The sequence below is a fragment of the Schistocerca piceifrons genome, chromosome 2 (genome assembly GCF_021461385.2).
Source record: "Schistocerca piceifrons isolate TAMUIC-IGC-003096 chromosome 2, iqSchPice1.1, whole genome shotgun sequence".
NCBI lineage: Eukaryota > Metazoa > Arthropoda > Insecta > Orthoptera > Acrididae > Schistocerca > Schistocerca piceifrons.
This window is the reverse complement of record NC_060139.1, coordinates 976,465,306-976,491,567: the sequence shown is the minus strand read 5'-3', so window position 1 is coordinate 976,491,567 and position 26,262 is coordinate 976,465,306. Positions and strand designations below refer to the sequence as shown.

At 41.7% G+C, this 26,262-nt stretch overlaps 1 protein-coding gene across 1 annotated transcript in view; it reads right to left on the bottom strand.

The window, feature by feature from the left end:
* Positions 1–26,262, bottom strand: part of LOC124777122 (synaptotagmin-15-like) — a 252,021-nt gene that overhangs the window by 125,141 nt on the left and 100,618 nt on the right. The gene's annotated exons all lie outside the window — the stretch shown is intronic.

Here is a 26,262-nt window from a genome sequence, read left to right as displayed (position 1 = left end):
TGTGACATATCCTGACTGCCTTGTCCGAGAATTACTTCGAGCAGATAGTTAGAGAACCAACTCGTGAAGCTAACGTTTTAGACCTCATAGCAACAAATAGACCGGAACTTTTCGACTCCGTGAATGTAGAAGAGGGTATCAGTGATCATAAGTCAGTGGTTGCATCAATGACTACAAGTGTAATAAGAAATGCCAAGAAAGGAAGGAAAATATATTTGCTTAACAAGAGTGATAGGGCACAAATCGCAGAATATCTGAGTGACCACCACCAAACGTTCATTTCTGAGGAAGAGGATGTGGAACAAAAATGGAAAAAATTCAGAAACATCGTCCAGTACGCCTTAGATAAGTTCGTACCGACTAAGGTCCAAAGCGAGGGGAAAGATCCACCGTGGTATAACAATCATGTACGAAAGGTACTACGGAAACAAAGAAAGCTTTATCATAGGTTTAAGAGTAGTCGAATCATAGCTGATAAGGAAAAGCTGAACGAAGCGAAAAAGAGCGTAAAGAGAGCAATGAGAGAAGCATTCAACGAATTCGAACATAAAACATTGGCAAACAATCTAAACAAGAACCCTAAAAAGTTTTGGTCATATGTAAAATCGGTAAGCGGATCTAAATCCCCTATTCAGTCACTCGTTGACCACGATGGCACCGAAACAGAGGACGACCGAAGAAAGGCAGAAATACTGAATTCAGTGTTCCGAAACTGTTTCACTGCGGAAAATCGTAACACGGTCCCTGACTTCAGCCGTCGCACGGACGCCAAAATGGAAAATATTGAAATAAACGATATCGGAATTGAAAAACAACTGCTATCACTTAGTAGCGGAAAAGCATCCGGACCAGACGAGATACCCTTAAGATTCTACAGTGATTATGCTAAAGAACTTGCCCCCTTTCTATCAGCAATTTATCGTAGATCGCTGGAAGAACGTAAAGTACCTAGCGACTGGAAGAAAGCGCAGGTCGTTCCCATTTTCAAGAAGGGTCATAAATCAGATGCGAATAATTATAGGCCTATTTCGCTTACGTCAATCTGTTGTAGAATAATGGAACATGTTTTGTGTTATCGTATTATGACGTTCTTAGATAATACAAATCTCCTTCATCATAACCAACATGGATTCCGCAAACAGAGATCATGTGAAACTCAGCTCGCCCTATTTGCCCAAGAAATTCACAGTGCCGTAGACACTGGCGAGCAGATTGATGCCGTATTCCTGGACTTCAGGAAGGCATTTCATACGGTTCCGCACTTACGTTTAGTGAAAAAAATACGAGCTTACGGAATATCGGACCAGGTTTGTGATTGGATTCAGGATTTCCTAGAAGAAAGAACACAACATGTCATTCTTAACGGTTCAAAATCTGCAGATGTAGAGGTAATTTCGGGAGTACCGCAGGGAAGCGTGCTAGGACCTTTATTGTTTACAATATACATAAATGACTTAGTTGACAACATCGGTAGCTCCGTTAGGCTATTTGCAGATGACACGGTTGTCTACAAGAAAGTAGCAACATCAGAAGACTCGTACGTACTCCAGGAGGACCTGCAGAGGATTAATGCATGGTGCGACAGCTGGCAGCTTTCCCTAAACGTAGATAAATGTAATATAATGCGGATACATAGGGGCAGAAATCCATTCTAGTACGATTATGCCATAGGTGGTAAATCATTGGAAGCGGTAACGACCGTAAAATACTTAGGAGTTACTATCCGGAGCGATCTGAAGTGGAATGATCACATAAAACAAATAGTGGGAAAAGCAGGCGCCAGGTTGAGATTCATAGGAAGAATTCTAAGAAAATGTGACTCATCGACGAAAGAAGTAGCTTACAAAACGCTTGTTCGTCCGATTCTTGAGTATTGCTCATCAGTATGGGACCCTTACCAGGTTGGATTAATAGAAGAGATAGACATGATCCAGCGAAAAGCAGCGCGATTCGTCATGGGGACATTTAGTCAGCGCGAGAGCGTTACGGAGATGCTGAACAAGCTCCAGTGGCGGACACTTCAAGAAAGGCGTTACGCAATACGGAGAGGTTTATTATCGAAATTACGAGAGAGCACATTCCGGGAAGAGATGGGCAACATATTACTACCGCCCACATATATCTCGCGTAATGATCACAACGAAAAGATCCGAGAAATTAGAGCAAATACGGAGACTTACAAGCAGTCGTTCTTCCCACGCACAATTCGTGAATGGAACAGGGAAGGGGGGATCAGATAGTGGTACAATAAGTACCCTCCGCCACACACCGTAAGGTGGCTCGCGGAGTATAGATGTAGATGTAGATGTAGATGTAGATGTAGATGTAGGTGTTGACAGATGTGAAAATTACCGAACTATCAGCTTAATAAGTCACAGCTGCAAAATACTAACACGAATTCTTTACAGACGAATGGAAAAACTAGTAGAAGCCAACCTCGGGGAAGATCAGTTTGGATTCCGTAGAAACACTGGAACACGTGAAGCAATACTGACCTTACGACTTATCTTAGAAGAAAGATTAAGGAAAGGCAAACCTACGTTTCTAGCATTTGTAGACTTATAGAAAGCTTTTGACAATGTTGACTGGAATACTCTCTTTCAAATTCTAATGGTGGCAGGGGTAAAATACAGGGAGCGAAAGGCTATTTACAATTTGTACAGAAACCAGATGGCAGTTATAAGAGTCGAGGGGCATGAAAGGGAAGCAGTGGTTGGGAAGGGAGTAAGACAGGGTTGTAGCCCCTCCCCGATGTTGTTCAATCTGTATATTGAGCAAGCAGTAAAGGAAACAAAAGAAAAATTAGGAGTAGGTATTAAAATCCATGGAGAAGAAATAAAAACTTTGAGGTTCGCCGATGACATTGTAATTCTGTCAGAGACAGCAAAGGACTTGGAATAGCAGTTGAATGGAATGGACAGTGTCTTCAAAGGAGGATATAAGATGAACATCAACAAAAGCAAAACAAGGATAATGGAATGTAGTCTAATTAAGTCGGGTGATTCTGAGGGAATTAGATTAGGAAATGAGGCGCTTAAAGTAGTAAAGGAGTTTTGCTATTTGGGGAGCAAAATAACTGATGATGGTCGAAGTAGAGAGGATATAAAATGTAGGCTGGCAATGGCAAGGAAAGCGTTTCTGAAGAAGAGAAATTTGTTAACATCCAGTATTGATTTAAGTGTCAGGAAGTCATTTCTGAAAGTATTCGTATGGAGTGTAGCCATGCATGGAAGTGAAACATGGACGATAAATAGTTTGGACAAGAAGAGAATAGAAGCTTTCGAAATGTGGTGCTACAGAAGAATGCTGAAGATTAGATGGGTAGATCACATAACTAATGAGGAAGTATTGAATAGGATTGGGGAGAAGAGAAGTTTGTGGCACAACTTGACCAGAAGAAGGGATCGGTTGGTAGGACATGTTCTGAGGCATCAAGGGATCACCAATTTAGTATTGGAGGGCAGCGTGGAGGGTAAAAATCGTAGAGGGAGACCAAGAGATGAATACACTAAGCAGATTCAGAAGGATGTAGGTTGCAGTAGGTACTGGGAGATGAAAAGCTTGCACAGGATAGAGTAGCATGGAGAGCTGCATCAAACCAGTCTCAGGACTGAAGACCACAACAACAACAACATATATTTGACGATCCTGGTGCTGATTTTGCATTTAACATTTGACGATGCCACTATGGCTGCAGTGCATTAGGACATTGTTTTTATAAAACACAGATGTGAAGATGGTCATTATAGACCGAAACCCGTAATCTGTGAACAAAAAGTTTGTGACCATAGCCGTAAATTAAAGGAAATTTATTAACAACTGTTGTCAAGAACGGAAAAAATATACGGTTCCCATTTTTAAGAAGAGGGGCAGAAGAATCACTCACTGCCACAGAAGTACAACGATCCACATACTTGACAAAATTATGTATGAGGAAATAAGGCAGTTATGAGACAGGTAGAAAAATTTAAATATCTAGAGACATATAGCGACAAAAGTGTATTGGGTTATACAGAAATAAAATACAGAATACAACAAAACAGAAAATTAAAAGAGTGTACGAATTCTTTTTAGAGGGAAAAGGACATTTGCAGCAACAATGCTGTGGATCAGAACCATGGATTTTAAACGCTGGCATAAAAGAGGCCTGACGGCTGTTAAAAATAGATTATTTATGAAAGAGTGCCAGAATACACAGAATCGAAAAATAAACTAATGATGAACTAAGAGCGAGAATGAGGACAAATGAAAGAGCGATGGGCTGAAAGAAAACCGTAACCTGGTATGGACACTTGTCAGAACGTTAGATCATCTGTGACGAAAGAAAATTTTCGAATGGAAACTAGACGGAAGACGTAAATGCGGGAGACAGTGACATTACTGGAAACAATGGAGCATCGCGGTGTACGCATGGAGGATACCCTGAATAAAGAGGCTTGAAGCAAGATAATAGGAATGCAGATAAATGTTATTAGGCCCCTAATTGATCTTAGTATGAATTAATCCTGTCTAATAATAATAATAATGATAACTATATATATATATATATATATATATATATATATATATATATATATATATACGTTTCGTTTTAAACGTAGCGTCTTCCAGCCAAATTAGCAGCGAGTACTAACCAAAATACTTCGACTTACGTCAATTCAGGGGCACTATCAGCAACCTCGCCGAGAGTTATCACTGAACTGCCCTTATGGTACTATTGATTTCAGGCATGTTCTCGTAACGCGAGGTTTCTATTGGCAGCTAACGCATTTTGGCGCGCAGCGACGATGAAATTTCCTCTGCATTTTTCCTGATGACGTTGACTGGCAACCAGTTTATCTAATCGGCGCATAAATATAAACATTGCGTTTGTCGTCTTGATTAAAGAGCAGGTGAATGCGAGCCTGAGACGATAAGAACGATATCATACCAGTGACGTTAATGTATACTGATCAATGCAGTGGCATCTGTGAATGAATTCCTTGCATCTTTGAACTTTGTTCCTTTAGAAACGTGAAACACCCCTCCTCCTCTTTTTTTCTGAGTCACGTATATTTTCATTAATTCGAAATCATGAATACTAATGGTTTCAAAAGGCGCAATACTTCTGGATTTCGTGTTTAACTTTTGTTTGTCCGATGTATTTGATATTTTTAATCCAATTTGGACTTACATTGCGTAGGCGTCCGCGGCCAAAGTCAGTCAACATAAAAGTTTTCTGGATATGGTACCGCGTCATAATGTGTAAAACTACTGTTGCTGGAGAAAAACCAACGTTTCGGCCACGATTGCACCGGCGTTCTCCTGGGTCTACAGAAGAAGGCCGCTGCAACCGTGGCCGAAACTTTGGTTTTTTCCAGCAGCAATAGTTTTATACATTATGACGCGGTACCATACCCAGAAATCTTTTATGTCGACATCTTAGACTTGTTCTGATAGTTATATGCACATATACTGATGGCGGTAGTATTGCGTCCATGAGCTATGAAAGGGTAGTGCACTGGGGAAACTGTCATTTGTACTCAAGTCATTCATGTGAAAAGGAGTCCGGAGTGATTATGGACGCACGACGGGAATTAACAAACTTTGAACACGGAATAGTAGTTGGAGCTACCATGTAGTTGATGCTTGAAGACTCAACATCGTTGTTACAGGTAGTCTGTGGAAAGCAGTTCGTAGATGTTGACCACTGACGGAACTGTATTTACGATTGGAATTAACTCCCTCAACGTCAGTTAAGGCCTGAAAATAGTGTACTGAAGCACCGAAACTGGTAGTAATATAATAAATAACATCGAAAGGTCGGCTGCAGATGTTCCATTTTATTGCATAAGTGAACGGCCGAAGTTCCTCAAATCTTCAGTCAGATGGATGGACGCTAAATCAAGAGGGTGAAATTTGAACCTCGCTACTCGTGAATTCGAGTCCAGTGCCTCAGCAGCTGCAACACGTCCCTAAAGGGCGCCCCTACGATTCTTTGTGTGTGTGTGTGGGGGGGGGGGGGGGGGGGGTCTAGGTCTGAGGGTATAGTGTATCTATGTCTATGCATAAATAAAAAAACAATTGCTGCGTGTATCAAAGATCATCACCTGAAAACGGCTGGACCGATTTGGTTGATTTTTTTTTTTTTTGTGTGTGTGTGTTCATTATTATCAGGACAAGGTTTGTATGAAAGAAAAGTTTTGGAAAATCCAGCAGAAAAGTCGGAAATTAACGTCATTTTCCACATGTATGAAATATAATCAGTTAAGAACAGCCCGACAGATTTGATTGATTTTTGGCTTTGTTGCATTCGTAACTGTCAGGGCAAGGTTTCTATGAAAGAAAGTTGTTGGAAAATCCACCAGAGAAAGTCGGAGATTAAAATCAATTGTGAAAGATCATCACTTGAGAACAGTAAGGGGAAACGTTGTTACCGAAAATCTCGAAAAGTTCTTGGCCGATTTACTACAAATTTTTATACGACACTCTAATGAACGTTCGGACAGATATAGGATATATACCTTTGTAAAACACACACACACACACACACACACACGAGGCGTGTTTTTTAAGTAAGGCCCGTTTTGTTGTTCACATTGGTAGATCGCGTGCATACCGCAACGAGCGCGTGCGTCGTTTACCAGCATGCCTCGGGAACAACTGTGCTCAGTTTCAGCTCTGTAGCTAACCTGTATGGTTCTGTTCTGTGCTTTCAAAATGTTGAAAGACTCGCCTGCCGGGTGTGAGGTTCGCTCAGTGATACGGATTTTGTCAGCAAGGAACCTTTCTGCCACAGAAGTTCATCGACAGATTTGCGAAGTGTACAGTGATACTGATATGAGTGAAAACAAAATGTGTAAGTTGGTACAAGAATTCAAAGATGGCCGTGACGACGTCCATGATGAGGACCACGCCGGTCGCCGTTCTTTGATTACAGACGATTTGGTGGCTTCACTTGAAGCGAGGATTCGTGAGAACAGGCACTTCATAATAACAGGTCTCTCAAACAAATAACCTGACATGTCGAGATCAGTGCTTTAGAACATTGTTTCTGAAAACGTAAAATTTAGGAAACTGTGCTCCCGTTGGGTCCCGAAACTCCTAACAGAGGACCACAAAAACCAAAGATTTGAGTGTACGATGAAGTTCTTGACTCGTTATCATGAAGAAGGTGACGGCTGCTTGAGTCAAATCGTATCTGGAGATGAAAAAAGGGTTTCGCACATCACGCCCAAATCGAAGCAACTGAGCATTGAATGGAGACACACACACTCGCCTGTAAAGGTGAAGGCCAAACAGACTCTGTCCCAGTGCAAAATTCTGGCGTCAGTGTTTTGGAATAGGCATGGTGTTTTGTTGGTCGACTTCGTGCAATGAGGAACCACTATCAATGCAGAAGCATACTGCCAAACCCTGAGAACGCTACGCAGAGTGATTCAAAACAAAAGACACAGCATGCTGACAAAGGTAATTGTCCTTCTCCATAACAATGCAAGACCTCACACTGCAGGTCAGACCTGCGATTTACTGCACAGTTTTGGCTGGGAAGTTTTAGACCACACCCTACAGTCCTGATATCTTGCGTCGAGCAATTACCATCTGTTCCTCCACCTCAAACAACACCTCAGTGCCCACTGTTACAATGACAATGACATGAAAACGGCAGTGAACTCTTTGTTATCAGAGCAGGCGGCAAATTTTTATGAAGAGGGTATTTTAAAATTGGTTGAGAGGTATGATACATGTTTGAACAAACTTGGCAACTATCTGGAAAAATATAGTGAAGTATGTACTTTCTGAAAATAAATTTACTTTTTTGAAGTAACCTTTCGTTGTGTACTTATGTTCAAACAGACCTTACTTAAAAACACACCTCATACATACAGAAGTGTGGTTACCACAAATCTCGAAATGTTCTTGACCTATTTACTTCCAATATTTACACGATACTCTGATGAGCATTCAGACAGATGTAAGCTATATATTATATACATATATACTCATATATACATGCAGTGTATAAAGGGGAAACATTGTTAGTAAACTCTCGAAAAGATTTTGACGAATTTACTTCAAATTTTTACACGATTCTCTACTGAACATTGAGACAGAAATGGATGTATGGAGGAGGGAGGGAGTAGATGGACAGAAAGAGGGGCAGGGCGGGGGAGGCGGTACTGGCTATTCAGACAGAAATGGACACAGAGATCGGGATTAAGGTTATGCACATAGAGATGAGGGGAGGAGGAGCTCTACGGAGAGAAGGAAGGGATAAGAAGATGGATAGAGAGATGGATGGCAAGGAATTTTGAATGTATATGCAATTCCTACACATATTTAGCAATTGTGAAGCATTGCCGGATTCACTAGTTTTTAATATTTTGGAAGATGAATGGTAACTTGTAAATAACTATAAAAATTTTCAGATCCTACAATGTTAAAAACCTTTGTAATACTGACTTCTAAATTGTTTTCTTGAAAGAAAAACACCTGAACACATTATATTTTCTTCCTTTCCCCAAGAGCTAGAGGGAGGAGGCGAGGGGGGAGGGGTTGAGTGGAGAAAAAACATCGAAAAACTGAGCTACTTAGAGAGAGTTCTCAAAGAAACCACCTACAACAATCAACCAATTCGCAAGCCATTTCATCAAAGATTCGTAAGCAGGAAGCCTCCGAGGAGTAGATGAAGGAGCTTTCGTTTTTATCGTTCAGTGGTTCATTAATAGGAAAGATTAGCCAGCTCCCGAAGAGTCGTAAAAACTGAGCAGTGTTGGCTCCTGTCAATACTGCACGTGGTTATGCTGTTTGTCAGTTACCAAGCAATGGCTTCGTGCGAGGTGCCATAGAGGGCGTGTGCACTTAGTTCCAAACCTTTTACTGGCGTATTTTGCTTGAGTGGTAGAGGCTCGATTTGGCGATCACGAAGGAAGTTGTGGCTGGCAATATCTATTATGTGAATTTTTTGTATCATGTCTCAGTTGATGCTCTTCCTTTGCTTAATTCTATCTGATTAGACCTCTGTGATGAACATTGTTTCTTGGTTGTTAGAAACCAGCTGTATTACACTTGTTGTTGGTTGCTTATTATCGAAAACTTAATAGCTATTGCCATCAGAGACAAGCACTATTGTCTGATTTATTCTTACACTTTCTTATTAGTGGGATTTAGATTATTTTTCAGTATCATGAAAGGTTATTTTTAATATATTTATGCAGGTGGGACATGCAATGCACTGTCTATTACAGGGTGATTATAATTAAAGTTAAACTTTCGAAACGCTGTAGATATAACAGCACTGGTCAGAATGATGTCAAATTGCAATGGAGTATTTTCGGAGAAGGAGTAAAATGTATGGCAGAAGGAAAAAAACAGTGCAAAAATTGATCAATAGATGGCGCTGTATGTGTCAGAATACATAAATGAGAACTCCTGTCATGCGCACACCCCTTTTGACGTTGGTATAAACATGGCATGTACATGGCTTTTTATAGTGTGGCCCGCTTTTACGTTGTTTTTGCCTCAAGTGTTTTTTTTAATTATGCTTCAAATTGCCAGCTGTGTTCTTTTAACTTTATGTCGACTTTTAACTGTCCCCCAGTGCATGTTCCCATATTAGTGTGCATTTTAACTCCCATCATCTCCATTTCCAGCGTTTTTAATGTCCCCCTTTTTTATCCCCCTTTTTATGTATTTTATAAAGCCATTTGGCTGAAGAGCAGTGGACTGTGCTGCTGCCAGCCCTCCCCTGCCTGTGTGGGGCAGGGTAATGAAATTACAATAAAGAAAAAAAAAGAAAAGAAAAAGGTTTTTCTTCCTTTCGCATCTGCGACGTTCGCCGACTGTCTCAATACTGGATCACGCTCTGCTTGTAAACCTACAGGGATGATGACTATGTAAACGTCGCTCTGCAGAAGTTCCAGACATAAAAGGGTTTGAAAAAAGATGTTGATCCGATGACTGCCTTGGGTCTGGAAAAAATGATTCAGAAATTCGAAAAGACGGATTCTTTTGATGTGCAACCTATTAGAGGGAGGAAACGAATTGATTCGATGTCAGTGGCAGCAAAGGCCACAGCAATGCAGGAGGAGACGAGTGGTGGTGTGCAAACGTGTAGTGCATGGACAATTGCCCAAAAATTGGACATCCCCATGAGCATGGTGCGTAAAATCCTATGAAACACCCTTCTTTGGTATCCATTCAAAATTAGCCATGTGCATGAGCTGCTTCCTGTTGACCTGCCAGCAAGAGAGACCTTTACTTTAGAATTTCTTGCTCACGTGGAAGTGGACAATGATTGGCCCTGGAAGATTTTGTGGACAGACAAAGCCCACTTCGATCTGACAGGATATATCAATACACAGAATTGTCGAATATGGGAAGCTGAATATCCACACACAAATCAAGCAGTACCACTTCACCCTGAAAAGGTCACTGTGTGGAATAGGTGGCTGTCCTGATGATCTGATCTAAATCCATGTGACTTCTGCCTGTGGGGCTATCTGAAAGATGTTGCGTTCAGAGTCCCGACTCCAAATTTAGATGCACTGAAGGCATGCATTGCACAATGTGTTGCTTGACCCCAGAAACACTTCGATCAGTTGTGGAACATGCTGTTTCTCGATTTCAACTGGTTGCAGAAAACGTGGACAGCATATTGAACATGTTTTGCCCCTGTCACACGGAAATTAATAATCCGATTTGATTTTGATTGATGCTTTTTATGCGGCTTTGGCCTCAGTACGATTAAAAACCGGTGTGAGTGATGCTTTTTATGCGAATTTTGGCCTGAGGACATTTAAAAGTTGATTTTTCCCATTCGATGTGATATGACCTGGCCATGGTGAATGGTGCGGCGGAGCAGTTCTTTCCGTCCCTTGACGACGAACCTGCACCTATCTGTGAACATTGTCTCAGCAGATCATGAGTAGGAAAGCCGAGTGAAACCTACTGTACTTCGACGTGAACCAGGCTGCAATTAAAGTCACTAATCAACGTTTCTGGAGAAAATTTTCACACGAAATGAAAGGTTGGAAATTTTGTCCTTAATTAATATATTCTGAAACTTAGGTGAACGGGTATCACTGCCAGGCCCGTGCTAGTCTTAACGCAGTCACTCACTATACCTTTCACTCCCGTCAGCAAGTTTATGGTGTTGCATTTCCCGAAAACGTAATAGCAACAAAAGCATGTATTGATTTTGGTTGAGAATGCTCGCCAAATATTAAGTCTGTCGGTACCTAATGCAGTCACAGATTTTAGCCACCGACCTACTCAATACGCCACGAGGAATTTATGTCTTTTCTCGTCACAAAATTCACTTAAAAATCCCAGAATTTCTACACACCCATCGGAATAATTATGCCGTCACTTTACAACACTTTTGATGTATGAAACACTGCTAGATCCGGCAACTTATCATTTACATCGGAACTACTACTTCACGCGTCCGAACTGTTTCATGGCTAGGCTCCGACTTTCCCTAGAATACTCAGTCTTCTCTACCAGCAGAGAAAGGCGCGCGAAGAATATTGCTTTACCATTGGTCAGTTTACTCAACAGCCAATAGCGAAACAACATTCTCCTTCGTCAGTCCGCGCTTTTCATCAATAACCAATTGCAAAACAGTAAACCTAACGACTGGACTTTTTACCGACGTAATTATCTAACATGCTGAAGTTTTGTTTATGCATTAAGTTATTTGCTATTGTTATTTATACCTGAATTAACCTTCCCTTTACCAAAAACTTACTTTACAAATCTATCCTACAATCCCCTTTGTCCACATCCATACTTCTTCGAAATGTTCCCACACTAAATCCCACTACATAACTCGTTAAACAATTATCTTCTTATTAAGCTTAAACCACACACACGCATCATTCATACTGCTAAAACACATTTATAACATTTTATCTACACAAAAAGACATAATAACACTTTATGAAAATACTAGAACAGTTTATGAAAAACATTCTTTTACTTTAGTGCACTCTAGTGGTCACAATCGAAACTAAATCAATCCACTACCCTATATTTTCCTCTATCGGCTGATACATAAACTACGTGCGCAACCAGTCTCGCGTCACCATCTTTCACTAACCAGCTCTGAGACACATCTGCCACTTAACTGCCTCCAAGGCAGGATCGGTATATGGCGCTACGCCTCAATGGGCATATGTAACTAACAGTTCGCACCTGTACACCCATGCACACTCTTTAGTACAGTTTGTTCAACGTCAAACAAACACCTTCGGCATTGTTGCATGATTCATTTGTCATTTGTAGTCGACCAATGTTAAATTATGATGCTTACAGCGTCATCTACTGCTACATTTTGTAACTACTTATTTTTCTTCCGCTATACGTTTTCCCCCTTTTCCGATAATATTCCGTCGATATTTGACGTCATTCTGGCCAGTGGTGTTATTTCTACAGCGGTTTGATAGTTTAACTTGTATTATAATCGCCCTGTCTCCTATTTCTACGATTGGTAATTTCTCCTGTCTGTCTCTCCCATTGTACTGCCTACTGTCTTCACATCTTCGTCTTGATCTTCCTTACCACTGTCTCCTTCTCTGCCAGTTTCATTGTCTTACTATCCCACTGCCACTATCTTTGTCTCATCCTTTTTCTCTTCCATTGCCACTGTCTCTTTGTTTCTCATTTACAGTCTGCTGTCTTTCTCTTCAACCACCATCGTCTCCTCTTCATACAAGTCCTTGGGAACAGTTTGTTTAGTGTTTTGATTCCTAGACCAGGAAACTAACACCAGACCCTCTTTTTCATTTCCACTGTCTTCTCTCTCTTTTTCTCCCACTGCTACTATCGCCATCCATCTCTCTTTCACTTTTACTGCCACTGTCTCTCACTGACCATCACTATCTCCTCTCTCTTTGGTTCCCACTGCTGTTGTCTTCATCCATCTCTCTTTCTCTTTTCACTGCCACTTTCTCTCTCCTGCATCAATGTCTCCTCTCTCTTTCTCTCCCACTGGCAAATTCTCCTCTCTCTTTCACCACCACTGTCTCTCCGCTACTTTTTTTCAGCACAAAAAATTGCAATTATGTTCGCATGCCACAATCTTTTTTTGGGGGGGTGGGGGGTTTATGGGCGCTCAACCCACAACTTTTGATGAGAAAGGTGGAATGAGGATTGACGTAGCGGGTCCCTTCTTTTCAGTGTTACAACAGCGTGTATTGCCTATATAAACCGAATTCTATAGCTCAGTAAAGTTTTGACGACTTATTTATATACTTCGACACATGTACATACTTTTCCACATATAAACAATAGTAAGCGTAAAACTAGGTCAGAACTCTTGAGATGACCCCAGAACCCTTGCCATGTGTTCACTACATCAGTTAAAACTACATTTACGCCTCTGACCGGACGTTAACGTGCGCATTTTAGGTGCATAAGTACTGTAACTTTGAACCTCTGTACCTCACTAACGGCTAATCATCGAAAATTGTTTCAAGCTTCACCGATAACATCATCTTAAGAACAAACGGTAAAAATTTCGACTCTTTGCCATGAACAGAAATTATAAAAGTAGCCGTCCCTACAACTGGTACTTTCCATATCCAAAAATTTTGGTTTCTAGGGATTTTCTCAGGAATCGCGAATAACAGATAGTGATGACCTACCGTAGATCACACCTAATGCAAAAGAACCATGCGATTTGCTCAATTTGCCTGAACTGGAAGAAGTGTGTAATGTTAAAATTCGGACCTTGTACTGTAGGCTAGCTTCAGTAAGCCCAGTCTTCCTACAGGTATACAAATGTACGCTAGGTCAACGGTTAACTAAATCATTTCCCCCTTCATCTCTGTGATGAATAGAACTGCCGTACACAGACCGATGTGCAGATGACGGATAGAGTTTTCACTACTTTTATTATTTCTATTTCTGGACTCAAATTTTTAATAAGTTACAACAAAATAATTACATATTCGTGCTGCTTTCTGTTATTTGTCAATAGTGCCCGAACAGAGGATCATTTTGGCCGCACGGCCAACACCATCTTTCGACAAACAACAGTAACATCACTGCCACAGAGTGCTCTGTTAATCATAGTTCTGTAGCTTTATCAGAAACGTAAATGAAACATTAAGGTTTATTTCCTATCTTTGAAGAAATAAAATATGTTTTAATGAAGTACACACTGCATTAATTATATAATACGCAGCTACATCGTTAATGTTCCAGAATTACTGTACGACCCGGCACAAGTGTTGAGGACGAACACGCTTAAAAGCTCGCGGTATGCACGCCGCGATTAGATACGCCGGGCGCTAAAATGTAGACCACAAGTACTTCCCGTGGAGGCTGATAGGCCGCTACCGACACGGCGCACCGTCGGTTTGGTGGCCGATTTGCTGGGTTTGTTGCCGCGCCGTTGAGCGAACTGATGTTCAGGCGCCCGTACTTAAACGAATAAACTCTCCTACGGTTGTGGAGGCATCGGAAACATATGCTGAAGAAGACCAACAGCATCTGATACTGCCAACGAAACTATCAAAGACTTTCCATATAAAAGTACTTTGAAAATTAAGTAATGCGAGTGGTAAGCTGTAACATACGTAGGGGGAAAAAATTACATACTCTCAATCCAGGCTGGTGAAACTGAAGGTCTGGCCGCTGTGGCCGAGCAGTTCTAGGCGTTTCAGTCCGGAACCGCGCTGCTGCTACGGTCGCAGGTTCGAATCCTGCCTCGGGCATGGATGTGTGTGATGTCCTTAGGTTAGTTATGTTTAAGTAGTTGTAAGTCTTAGGGGACTGATGACCTCAGATGTGAAGTCCCATAGAGCCATTTGAACCATTTTTGTAACTGGAGGTCTCAGCTTCCCTTTGTATTATGTTAGGCTGTGGATATGTAATAACCGGTATCTTCCTCAGCCTATTGTTTTTAAATATGAATTGGTCATGTGCCAGTAGAACTTGTGCTCTGAGGGTTCTGTAGAAAATGATGTATATACAATCTTATAATTATGTATATAATTAAGTATATCTTATAATTTTGTATATAGAATCTGAGAATAGCCCTGACATACAAAACGAACGAGTACCCGTCTTCAGTTAATATATGCAGAGAGAGAAGATTTAACAAAATATTTTTTTATTTACTTGCAGAAACATGACTACAACTTAGATTTTATGTTTGCGTGCAGTAATATTTTCCTATACACTTTTGACTAATGGTGAATGTACGTTCTAACGGGAAATGGCATATTTTTTATGTGATATGATTACAATTTAATAATTTTCAGATTTTTTCCTTTACTTGTACTGTGAAACCTTGCTTCTTGACAAATTTCATTACTCTTGGCCGTATCTTTTCATTACATTGACGTAGAAGTTAAACTTTTTTACTCCGCGAATGAACCGCAGACTTTAGTATGCGGCATAAATTTCAACTACTTATATCTGCCGGTTGCAGAGAAAAACGGGTTTTAACGGTTGGACAGACAGACAGACGTACAGCAAAGTGATACTATTGTGAGTAGGTTGTTTAGGTTTTTATGTTGGTAACGCCACGAAGTGCTCTCTAACAAAATCACTGAATGCGCTGTGTGCAGTCTATAGCTGGTTGGACTCACTGTTGGGATATTCGCTTGTGTAGTGTTGGGCAGTTGGATGTGAGCCGCTAGCAGTGGTGGATGTGGAGAGAGAGATGCCAGAGTTTACTATAAGCGGACGATCTGGACGTGTGTCCGCCAGAAAAAGGAAATTTGTAAAGACGGATGTCATGAATTGATATATATATATATATATATATATATATATATATATATATATATATATTATAACTTTTGAATACTATTAAGGTAAATACATTGTTTTTTCTCTATCAAAATCTTTCATTTGCTAACTATGGCTATCAGTAGTTAGTGCCTTCAGTAGTTACAATCTTTATTTTGCTGGGAGTATTGGTGCTCGCTGTATTGCAGTATTTCGAGTAACGAAGATTTTTTGAGATAAGTGATTCATGAAAGCTATAGGTTATTGTTAGACAGGGCCATTCTTTTGTAGGGGTTATTGAAAGTCAGATTGCGTTGCGCTAAAAATATTGTGTGTCAGTTTAGTGATGATCAGAATAAGTAAAGAGAAAACTGTTTGAGTACGGTGAGTTTTGCTCAGCTGTTTGAAAATCAAATAACGTAGAAGTTTACCAGTACAGTCATCCTTAATTTTTCGAAGGGGAAGTTTCACTATCAGGCTTCCATTTTTACCAGTTGATGTACAAAACCGTAAAATGAATCAATTTTTGTGTGAAAAGATGGCTACCACTTTTATTCATTCTATATCAACTGTTGAGGAAATGTCGATCGATACTTAACACCCCGAACTCAAAGCTAATAGACCGTTTAAAGCTTTACTCCGAGTGTGTTTGTGTGCCGGCCGGGGAGGCCGAGCGGCTAGGCGCTACAGTCTGGAACCGAGCGACCGCTACGGTCGCAGGTTCGAATCCTGCCTCGGGCATGGATGAGTGTGATGTCCTTAGGTTAGTTAGGTTTAAGTAGTTCTAAGTCCAGGGGACTGATAACCTCAGATGTTAAGTACCACAGTGCTTAGAGCCATTTGAACCATTTTGTATTTGTGTGTGTGAGTGTGTGTGTGTGAGAGAGAGAGAGAGAGAGACAGAGAGAGGGGGGGGGGAGGGAGAGGACGTGGGGTGGTGTGGGGAGGAGGCTATTTTAACGTGTAACCAGAAAAGTATGGGCCTTATGCTAAAGCAGGAAGTTGAATTCGAGCTGGGGGTACGGGAACTATATGGACAAAATTCAGAAAGAACAAAAAAGTGCATACTAACGTATTACTGAAACATGCGCCGAATCTGCAACTGGGCATTTATAACAGAGCACTGAATTGCGACTAGCAGTGGAGAACAAACCTTGCCAAGTGCGAGAAGGACTAGCGCTCCGTACAAAATTCGTTATGTATACAAGCAGTTCACCCATCCCGAGAATCAAGTCTTAAGAATCCCAATGAGTTTTGCCTTTTCTGAAATTGATACTATGAAGATATCGGTCCCGGGTACTCCAAAACTTTCGAGATTTTTTAAATTTTACGTTTGAGTCCGAAAGACAAAAGAAATAATTCTTCTATGATATAATTACGAATTAACAATTTTCGGATTTTTCCCTTACTTGTACTGTGATTCCTTGCTTCTTGGCAAAATTCATGATTCTGTGTCGACGGGAAGTATTATACAGGTTTTGATGAGTGAGTCTGACATAAATGGCCGTATCTTTTGATTGCATTGACGGCGAAACTAATTTTTTCTTTAGTAGAGAGTATGTGACATAAATTTCAACTTGATACGTCTACCGATTCCTCAGAATAAAGGGGTCTTAACGGTCGGGCAGACAGACGGACAACGTAGTGATTCTACAATGAAGCGCCAAAGAAACTGGAATAGGCATGCGTATTCAAAAACAGAGCATATAAGCAGGCAGAATACGGCGCTGCGGTCGGCAACTCCCATTTAAGACAACAAGTTTCTGGCGCAGTTGTTAGAACGAATACTGCTGCTACAACGCCAGGTTATCAAGATGTAAGTGAGTTTGAACGTGGTGCTATAGTCGGCGCACGAGCGATGGGACACAGCATCTCCGAGGTAGCGATCAAGTCGGGATTTTCCCGCACGACCATTCCACGAGTGTGCCGTGAATATCGGGAATCCGGTAAAACAGCAAATCTCCGACATCGCTGCGGCCGGAGAAAGATCCTGCAAGAACGTGAGCAAAGACGACTGAAGAGAAGCGTTCAACGTGACAGAAGTACAACCCTTCCGCAAATTACTGCAGATTTCAATGCTGGGCCATCAACAAGTGTCCGCGTGCGAGCCACTCAACGAAACATCATCGATATGGGCTTTCGGAGCCGGAGGCCCACTCGTGAACCCTCGCCTGGGGCCGTCAACACCGAAATTGGACTGTTGATGACTGGAACGAGCCTCGTTTCAAATTGTATCGAGCGGATGGACGTGTACGGGGATGGAGACAATCTCACGAATCCATGGACACTGCATGTCATCAGAGGACTGCCCAAGCTGATGGAGGCTCTGTAATGGTGTTGGGCATGTGCATTTGGAGTGGTCTGGGTCCCCTGATATGACAAGGTACGACTCTGACAGGTGACACGTACTTAAGCATCCTGTCTGATCATTTGCATCCATTCATGTCCATTGTGCATTCCGACGGACTTCGAAAAATCTAGCAGGACAATGCGACACCCCAAAAGTCCTGGCTACAGAGTGGCTCCATAAAAACTCTTCTGAGTTTAAACACTTCCGCCGGCCACCAACTCCCCAGACATGAACATTATTGAGCATACCTGGGATGCCTTGCAATATTCTGTTCAGAAGAGATTTCCAACCCGTTGTACCTTCACCGATTTATGGACAGGCCTGCAGGATTCATGGTGTCAGTTCCCTCCAGCACTACTTCAGATGTAAGTCAAGTCCATGTCACGCCGTGTTGTGGCGTGTTCGCGGGGACCTACACGATATTAGCCACGTGGACAAGTTTATTTGGCTCTTCAGTGTATAACGGTACCATTTCTACCGATGAAGGTATGTCACCCTAAAAAAGAATGAAATTGCGTAGAAAATATGGGTACTACTTTGATTCATTCTGTACCAACTGTTGAGTCAATGTCGACCCACACTTACACCCCGAATTTGATGCTGACGGATTGTTATAAGCTTTACTCCGAGTGTGTATGTATGCTTGCGTGTGCATGTGTGTGTGTGTGTGTGTGTGTGTGAGAGAGAGAGAGAGAGAGAGAGAGAGAGAGAGAGAGAGAGAGAGAGATGTTGGGGGCAGGGGAGGAGGAGGCTATTTCAACGTGTAATCAGAAAAGTATGCACCTTATTATAAAGTAGGACGTTGAAAGTCCTGTACTTGTGCCGTTACACCTTGCTTCCTGCCGAATATCATGATTCTAGCTCAACGGGAAGTATCATAAAGGCTTTGAGTTTGCGAGTATCAAAATATGTGACATAAATCTTTTGAATGCCTTGACTTAGAAACTTATTTCTTTACGCCGCCAAGTCACCGTAGACTTATCACGTGGTATAAATTTCAATGTGATACAGCTACCCATTCCTGAGAAAAGGGCGTTTTAAGAGTCAGACAGACGGACGGACTGACTGACTGACAACAAAATGATACAAAAAGTTTCCGTTTTTACCGATTGCGGTACGGAACCTTAAAAAGTAGCTCCGCAATCAGGTCCAAAGAAACTCGAAGCGCAAACCGGACACCTTGTCATCCTCTGCCTTGTGGCATCATTTGGGGTACAGTTTGTGGCAGCCTGCAGTCAACACACAGGTCTCCCACCCACTGTCTGCTTCCCAATGCATGAAACCGATCCTGTTCACTCAAACAGCTCCTCAGTTAGCCAGGTGAGGTTGAGTGAACCCCGTTCCAGTCTCCTCACTAAGGAAAAATTCCTGACGACAGCCTGAATTGAAGCCATGTCCGCCGCACGCTGTCAGATACGCCAGATGCTCAGCCACAGAAGCAGACACCACAGTAGCAATGCAACAAACTGTACAACATGCAATACAGTGAATGCATCTACACATACGCAGGTGCCGTTGCAAATGAAATCCAAAAGCATGTAAGATCTGTGGTCGGCCGTGTCACGCACCAGTACCTGCTCACCTGTCAACCACCGGTGGAGGATGTTGTTGAGAAACTGGGTAAGGGCAATATGGAACTGAGTTGACACTTTATCATGCATCATTCACAATACCTGTCCCAACACCAATGACACACTTTAAATCACAAACGGCCAAAAATAACTGCAAAAGACTTGTGATGCGGGTGGTACAATCTGTGAGAACAAATTCGTGTGGCTTCTCACTAATTCCATTCTCGTGGGCATATGTCAATACCAACTTGACTTGTTTTAGTGACGGACTACTGACTACGTTCACTAAAAACTTGATATGTTGCAAAAACCGTTGTACTTACGGAATAATCTTACTGGCAGCTATTTTGGAAAATGTACACTACTGGCCATTAAAATTGCTACGCCAAGAAGAAATGCAGATAATAAACGGGTATTCATTGCACAAATATATTATACTAGAACTGACATGTGATTACATTTACACGCATTTTATTTGTTTAGCGTATGGCTAATACAGACATATCATGAAATTACATATACATATGTACATATTGACACACAAGAAACTTAAGTTTGTCTTTACAACTGGATATCCAGTCCTTCAATCCAGCGCACTGCATCTGGAGTTGCTAGCAGGAAGTCCTCTTTGGCGCCGTGATAGGCTCGAATCCTGCATTCACTGACAATGTGGTGAACAGTCTGGTATGGAGCCCCGCAGTCACAAGCTGGATCAGGCAGCTTCTTCCACTTAAAGAGAGCATCCCTGCATCGCCCATGGCTGGTACGGATTCTGTTGAGAGTAGACCACGTCTTGCGTGGTAAGTCGAATCCACTTGGAAATTTAGCACCTGAGAAGATGTTATGCAGGTGCACATCTGTCACTGCTTCCCACCGACCTTTCCATTCTTCAAGAGGTTTGAAATTCTTAGCAACCATGTCAGCAGCATCACAATTTGGATGCATAGACCCTGAGAAATCAGTACCCAGAACTACCACCTCTGGCAGTAATAACGGCCTTGATACGCCTGGGCATTAAGTCAAACAGAGCTTGGATGGTGTGTACAGGTACAGCTGCCCATGCAGCTTAAACACGATACCAAAGTTCATCAAGAGTAGTGACTGGCATATTGTGACGAGCCAGTTGCTCGGCCTCCATTGACCAGACGTTTTCTGTTGGTGAGAGATCTGGAGAATGTGCTGCCCAGGACAGTAGTCGAACATTTTCTGTATCCAGAAAGGCCCGTACAGGACCTGCAACATGCGGTCGTGCATTATCCTGCTGAAATGTAGGATTTCGCAGGGATCGAATGAAAGGTAGAGCCACGGGTCGTAACACATATGAAATGTAACGTCCACTGTTAAAAATGCTGTCAATGCGAACAAGAAGTGACCGAGACGTGTAACCAATGGCACCCCATACAATCACGCCGGGTGATACGCCAGTATGGCGATGACGAATACACGCTTCCAATGTGCGTTCACCGTGATGTCGCCAAACACGGATGCGACCATCATGATGCTGTAAACAGAACCTGGATTCATCCGAAAAAATGACGTTTTGCCATTCGTGCACCCAAGTTCGTCATTGAGTACACCATCGCAGGCGCCCCTGTCTGTGATGCAGCGTCAAGCGTAACCGCAACCATGGTCTCCGAGCTGATAGTCCATGCTGCTGCAAACATCGCCGAACTGTTTGTGCAGATGGGTGTTGTCTTACAAACGTCCCCATCTGTTGACTCAGGGATCGAGACGTGGCTGCACGATCCGTTTTAGCCATGCGGATAAGATGCCTGTCATCTTGACTGCTAGTGATACGAGGCCGTTGGGATCCAGCAAGGCGTTCCGTATTACCCTCCTGAACCCACCGATTCCACATTCTGCTAACAGTCATTGGATCTCGACCAACGCGAGCAGCAATGTCGCGATACGATAAAAGGCAATCCCGATAGGCTACAATCCGACCTTTATCAAAGTCGGAAATGTGATGGTACGCATTTCTCCTCCTTACACGATGCATCACAACAACGTTTCACCAGGCAACGCCGATCAACTGCTGTTTGTGTATGAGAAATCGGTTGGAAACTTTCCTCATGTCAGCACGTTGTCGGTGTCGCCACCGCCGCCAACCTTGTGTGAATGCTCTGAAAAGCTAATCATTTGCATATCACAGCATCTTATTCCTGTCGGTTAAATTTCGCATCTGTAGCACGTCATCTTCGTGGTGTAGCAATTTTAATGGCCAGTAGTGTATAACGCCAATTCTTTTTCTTTTCCCTTCAGGAGGGGCCTCCAGAAGTTTCCTTTTCCCTGTAGTTTCTTTCTGTAGTGTACAGATTCGTACACAATGGTAAGGAGAGGTGGGCTACAGAGTGGTGCGGCAACTGTCGTTGGGAAAGCTGGACAGGAGCAGAAACGATTAGTGATCAAGTTAACACAGCAACCAGAAGAATTATTTAACTTGTATTCTCCAAGTGTACGAAGGCTCAATACAAATAATGCAGCAAGAAACAGAGTCCAGTTATCTCGATATGAACAGCGATGTATCATAGAGTAGCGGCTGCAAGTGCAGGTGAGCTTAGCGGATGCCACTGGCCATCCTATATAACAACAGCGCCGGGCGCTGCTGGTATGGAGCTGGAGGTGTGGCTTAGTGGGTGTGCATCGTAAGGTCCGCCTGATCCCGAGCGACCACTATCGCCGTCGAACAGAGACTTGCATTTCCGTTACCAACGTAAGGACGCCTGGGGCGTGGAATCGATACATACTGCAACATTTTCCATCCTGATTATCCTTAGCTATAAGTAAAGACGATTGTAACAAACTTTTTGTTTTGATTCATTACTTCCTTACTCGCTTAGACCTGCTAATATGGGTTCATAGAGAGTACTGTTTATCCTCATTTAAAGGTAAAGGTGATTGTAATAATTTTTTGTTTTCATTTATTATTCCTTTACTGACTTTAACGTCCTAATATAAGTTGTAGGGAGTACTGTATACCATCTGTTCAAATGGTTCAAATGGCTCTGAGCACTATGGGACTCAACTGCTGAGGTCATAAGTCCCCTAGAACTTAGAACTACTTAAACCTAACTAACCTAAGGACATCACACACATCCATGCCCGAGGCAGGATTCGAACCTGCGACCATAGCGGTCGCGCGGTTCCGGACGGTAGCGCCTAGAACCATACCATCTGTGTAGAAGGCGTGATAAGCTTGATAAAGAAATATAGTATACAATATATTTTTTCAGAAACACAACTCTTTGCCTCAGCATATCGCAGTTATCTCTGTGCACTTAATCCAGCCTTTTTAACTCTCTTGGCAGGGAAATATCTTTCAAACTCAGGATAATACTCGTTTACAGCACATATAAACGTTTCATTCGACAAAACTTCATTCTGTCCAAGGCAATTTTTGGGGCCAAACATGAGAAATCGGATGTGTGACGAATTATTTTCAAGCGCAACTTGTGCACTTTTTATCGTCGAAACGGTAAATTGTCCTCTAGCAAAAGAACGCTTTTTATAAAGATAATTTTTGTAAGTTCTACTCAGTTCGCTGTACAAATGGTCTGACAAGACTGGCTACTAAGAGACCCTCTGTGTTTAGCCCTCCATCATTAAATCACGTCGGTACTATGTGTGCCTCAAAACAAAAACAAAAGTAAAAACGGCTGTCGTCAGATTTCCTGTTCATTAATTGATTTTCGATTTTTAGTGCACTTCCAATTTGGTCAAACAAATGGCTTAGCTGCAGTATTGTCCTCAGTGTGTAACGGGGAGTCTTTTGCCTCTTGGTTCAACTTTTAAGAAGATTTTGAAAGTAATATTAAATATTGTCAGACGACAGTGAGTGACAATGTTTAGTCATATTGAGTACAGTTGGCTTCTTAACGCATTAATGAGTAAAATACTTGTATATAGGTATCATCAAGTCATTAATAAGATGCTAGAATCATTGATTTCGATATGGACCATTAAACAGACACTCGTGGCACCAGTCGCGATGTAATATTACGAACTGCATACAGAGAAGGAGAGAAAGAGTGGTCCGTGATTGAAAAATATTAACCGAAATACGGTCGGAGATACAAGGAGGAAGATACTTGTCAGCTCGCGACTACTCAGAACTTCAATTTCCAGTAAGGATCAGGCATATCCAGCAGCTCCACACATACTGCTTTTGTACATATTGTGTGAATGAAATTAGGTTTTTTAAAATAGAAGCTAACTCATGTAGTCAATCATTTCTCCGTCTTCCTCTCCAGAATGGAGTACAAGAGGAATTTGCTAATACAATGCCAAAAACAGCAGCTCGAGTTCTGATAATTATTTTAATTAGAAGAACAACTTAACACTTGACGTTTTGATTATGATAAAGTGATATAAGTATTAACTTCTCTCCAAAGGAGGCTATCAAAAAGATTCTAAGGGCACTACCTTAGCTACAATCTGTACGACCAATAACAAACAAGTAAAACCAATCCAGCTTTTAATAAAAATATATTAAAAAATAGAGCTGTTATTTTTGGCTAGCTGTGTGACTCTGGGCCCTCATTGTAGAAGGATAAATCATTTGTTACTCATTTACACTGTAAAAAGATTGTTGTGTACTTCAAATAGACTGCAAAACAAATCTGTTGCCTCCATTGTATATGTCGTGCGAAGTGGCTTGCGGTACACATATGCATTTGTAAATAAGAAAACGAAACAGTGTCTTGTAAGCAACGAACAGCTGAAACGCGATGATAATACAGAATCCACTGCAAAGTTCGTTGGCCACTCTCCCAGTTAGACTTTCTCTGTAATCAGGCAGCAGCAATTTCCTTGGACGACTTGTGTTGTAATCAAGTTATAATGCTAACCGCGCTACATCACTGGGCGCGAATGTAGGTCATCTGAGGAGCACATAAAGCCGTAAGATGACGTCTCGCTCTTTAAGTTTACCGCCTGCAGTGTAGTCTGTTTAGAGATTTCATCAGCGGTTGTTTGAGATGAACATTCGTTTTGCGAGAGCGAGGAGTTGGCAGAAATGTGGGCTCCATCAGACTAACGCTGCACCAGAGATTGTACAACAGAGAAAATATTTGTATAGCAGCTTCTTTGACGGACCGGCTATCTTGTGTACCATTTTCGTCGTTAAACCACAGTAGCGATCGGTGCGAAGTTGTTTCCAGAAATGGGAAGTACGTTAGAGTCAAATAAAAAATTACATTCCGTTCGAACTTTTTCACCATAAAAACTGCTGTTACTGGACTCTATCAAACCCGACTCACTTCTTCAAGCAGTTTAGGGAGACTTTCCTGGAGGACTAACGAGAGAATGTTGAGTACAACGAGCCAAAAGTTAAGACCTATCTGAACGAGATGCTTCGCAGAAGACACAATATCAACCACGCTGTCTTTGAAGAATCTACAGTCTTTGTTCCCGTGAATCGAATATGAAGCATTAATGTCCCAAGACAGCTTCTCTTAAGACATTAAATCCCGTCTCTTTTAACGCCAAGTTACAGCTCCCTTTGACAAAATTATGTCAATCTGGAAGGTTATAAACCCTATCGCCATGCTCATACATAATAGAAATCCATAACACGAAATCGTAGAACCATCAAAAGTAGCTGTAGGTAATGAATATCAATTTTTAGACAGGCATTTTCGGTTAAACCTTCAACTAATCTATTAACACTACATCAAGTTTCGGGAAGATTCATAGGCATTAAATACATAATTTTTTTAGTTACAGCATCAGTCATATATACGCCAAGAAACCTTCTTTATTTCTGATCTGATGTTAATTCGTGAATTAAAGAAGATTGCTAGCGAAACTAGTAATCTGTAAATAAAAATTCATTACGACAGCTTTTGGTGGTTTCTGATGTTTTTCTTTGAGTACATTGAAGCTTTGCAGCACTGGCTACAGGTAATACACATCATTTAATCTCACAGCGATATAGCTCGATCCATCTCCTCAGCTAGTGATCGTATGCATAAGAGTTCCTCGTTCGTTTTCTCTTAAAGGATTCATCTACCATTTCTCGCTGCCATTACCATTAAGTGCCGTTGATTTTCCACGCCCTTTAAGCTAAAAAAACCCAGAAGAGTTTTTGTGATCATTGGTTCTCTTCATATCAGCATGTCCACAAAAGTACATCTTTGTCTTTGTATCTTCCGGTTGCTCAGCTCCTTCGTATGACTTTGGATGTTCATCAACCATCTGGTTCAGTTCTTCCTCTCCCTCTCCCTTTCCTCACTCTATACGTGGTAAGGCACTTTTTCATGGCGTGGTCGTCAACTGTTCGTGTCACATGACCGTACCACCTCAGCGTGGGTTGTGAGAGTTTTTCGTTTGTGGGGACGACCTTAAAACAACCACTTACGAATTCAAACCGCTCTTTGCCCTTCAGTGTTATTCCTCCTGTCCATCGTAACATGCGCATTTCTGTTGTATGGAGCTTCTGTTCGTGAGTCTTTTTTGATGCCTAAGACTTCACTGCAATACAATAACGCCGGTCTTACACCAATTTTATAAATTGTTCCTTTGGTATTTATGAATATTTTTAAGTAACACATAACCCCTGAAAACATACACCGCCTGTCAGCAAAAGTGCTCATTCAAAAGAAAGGAAAAGCTTACTTT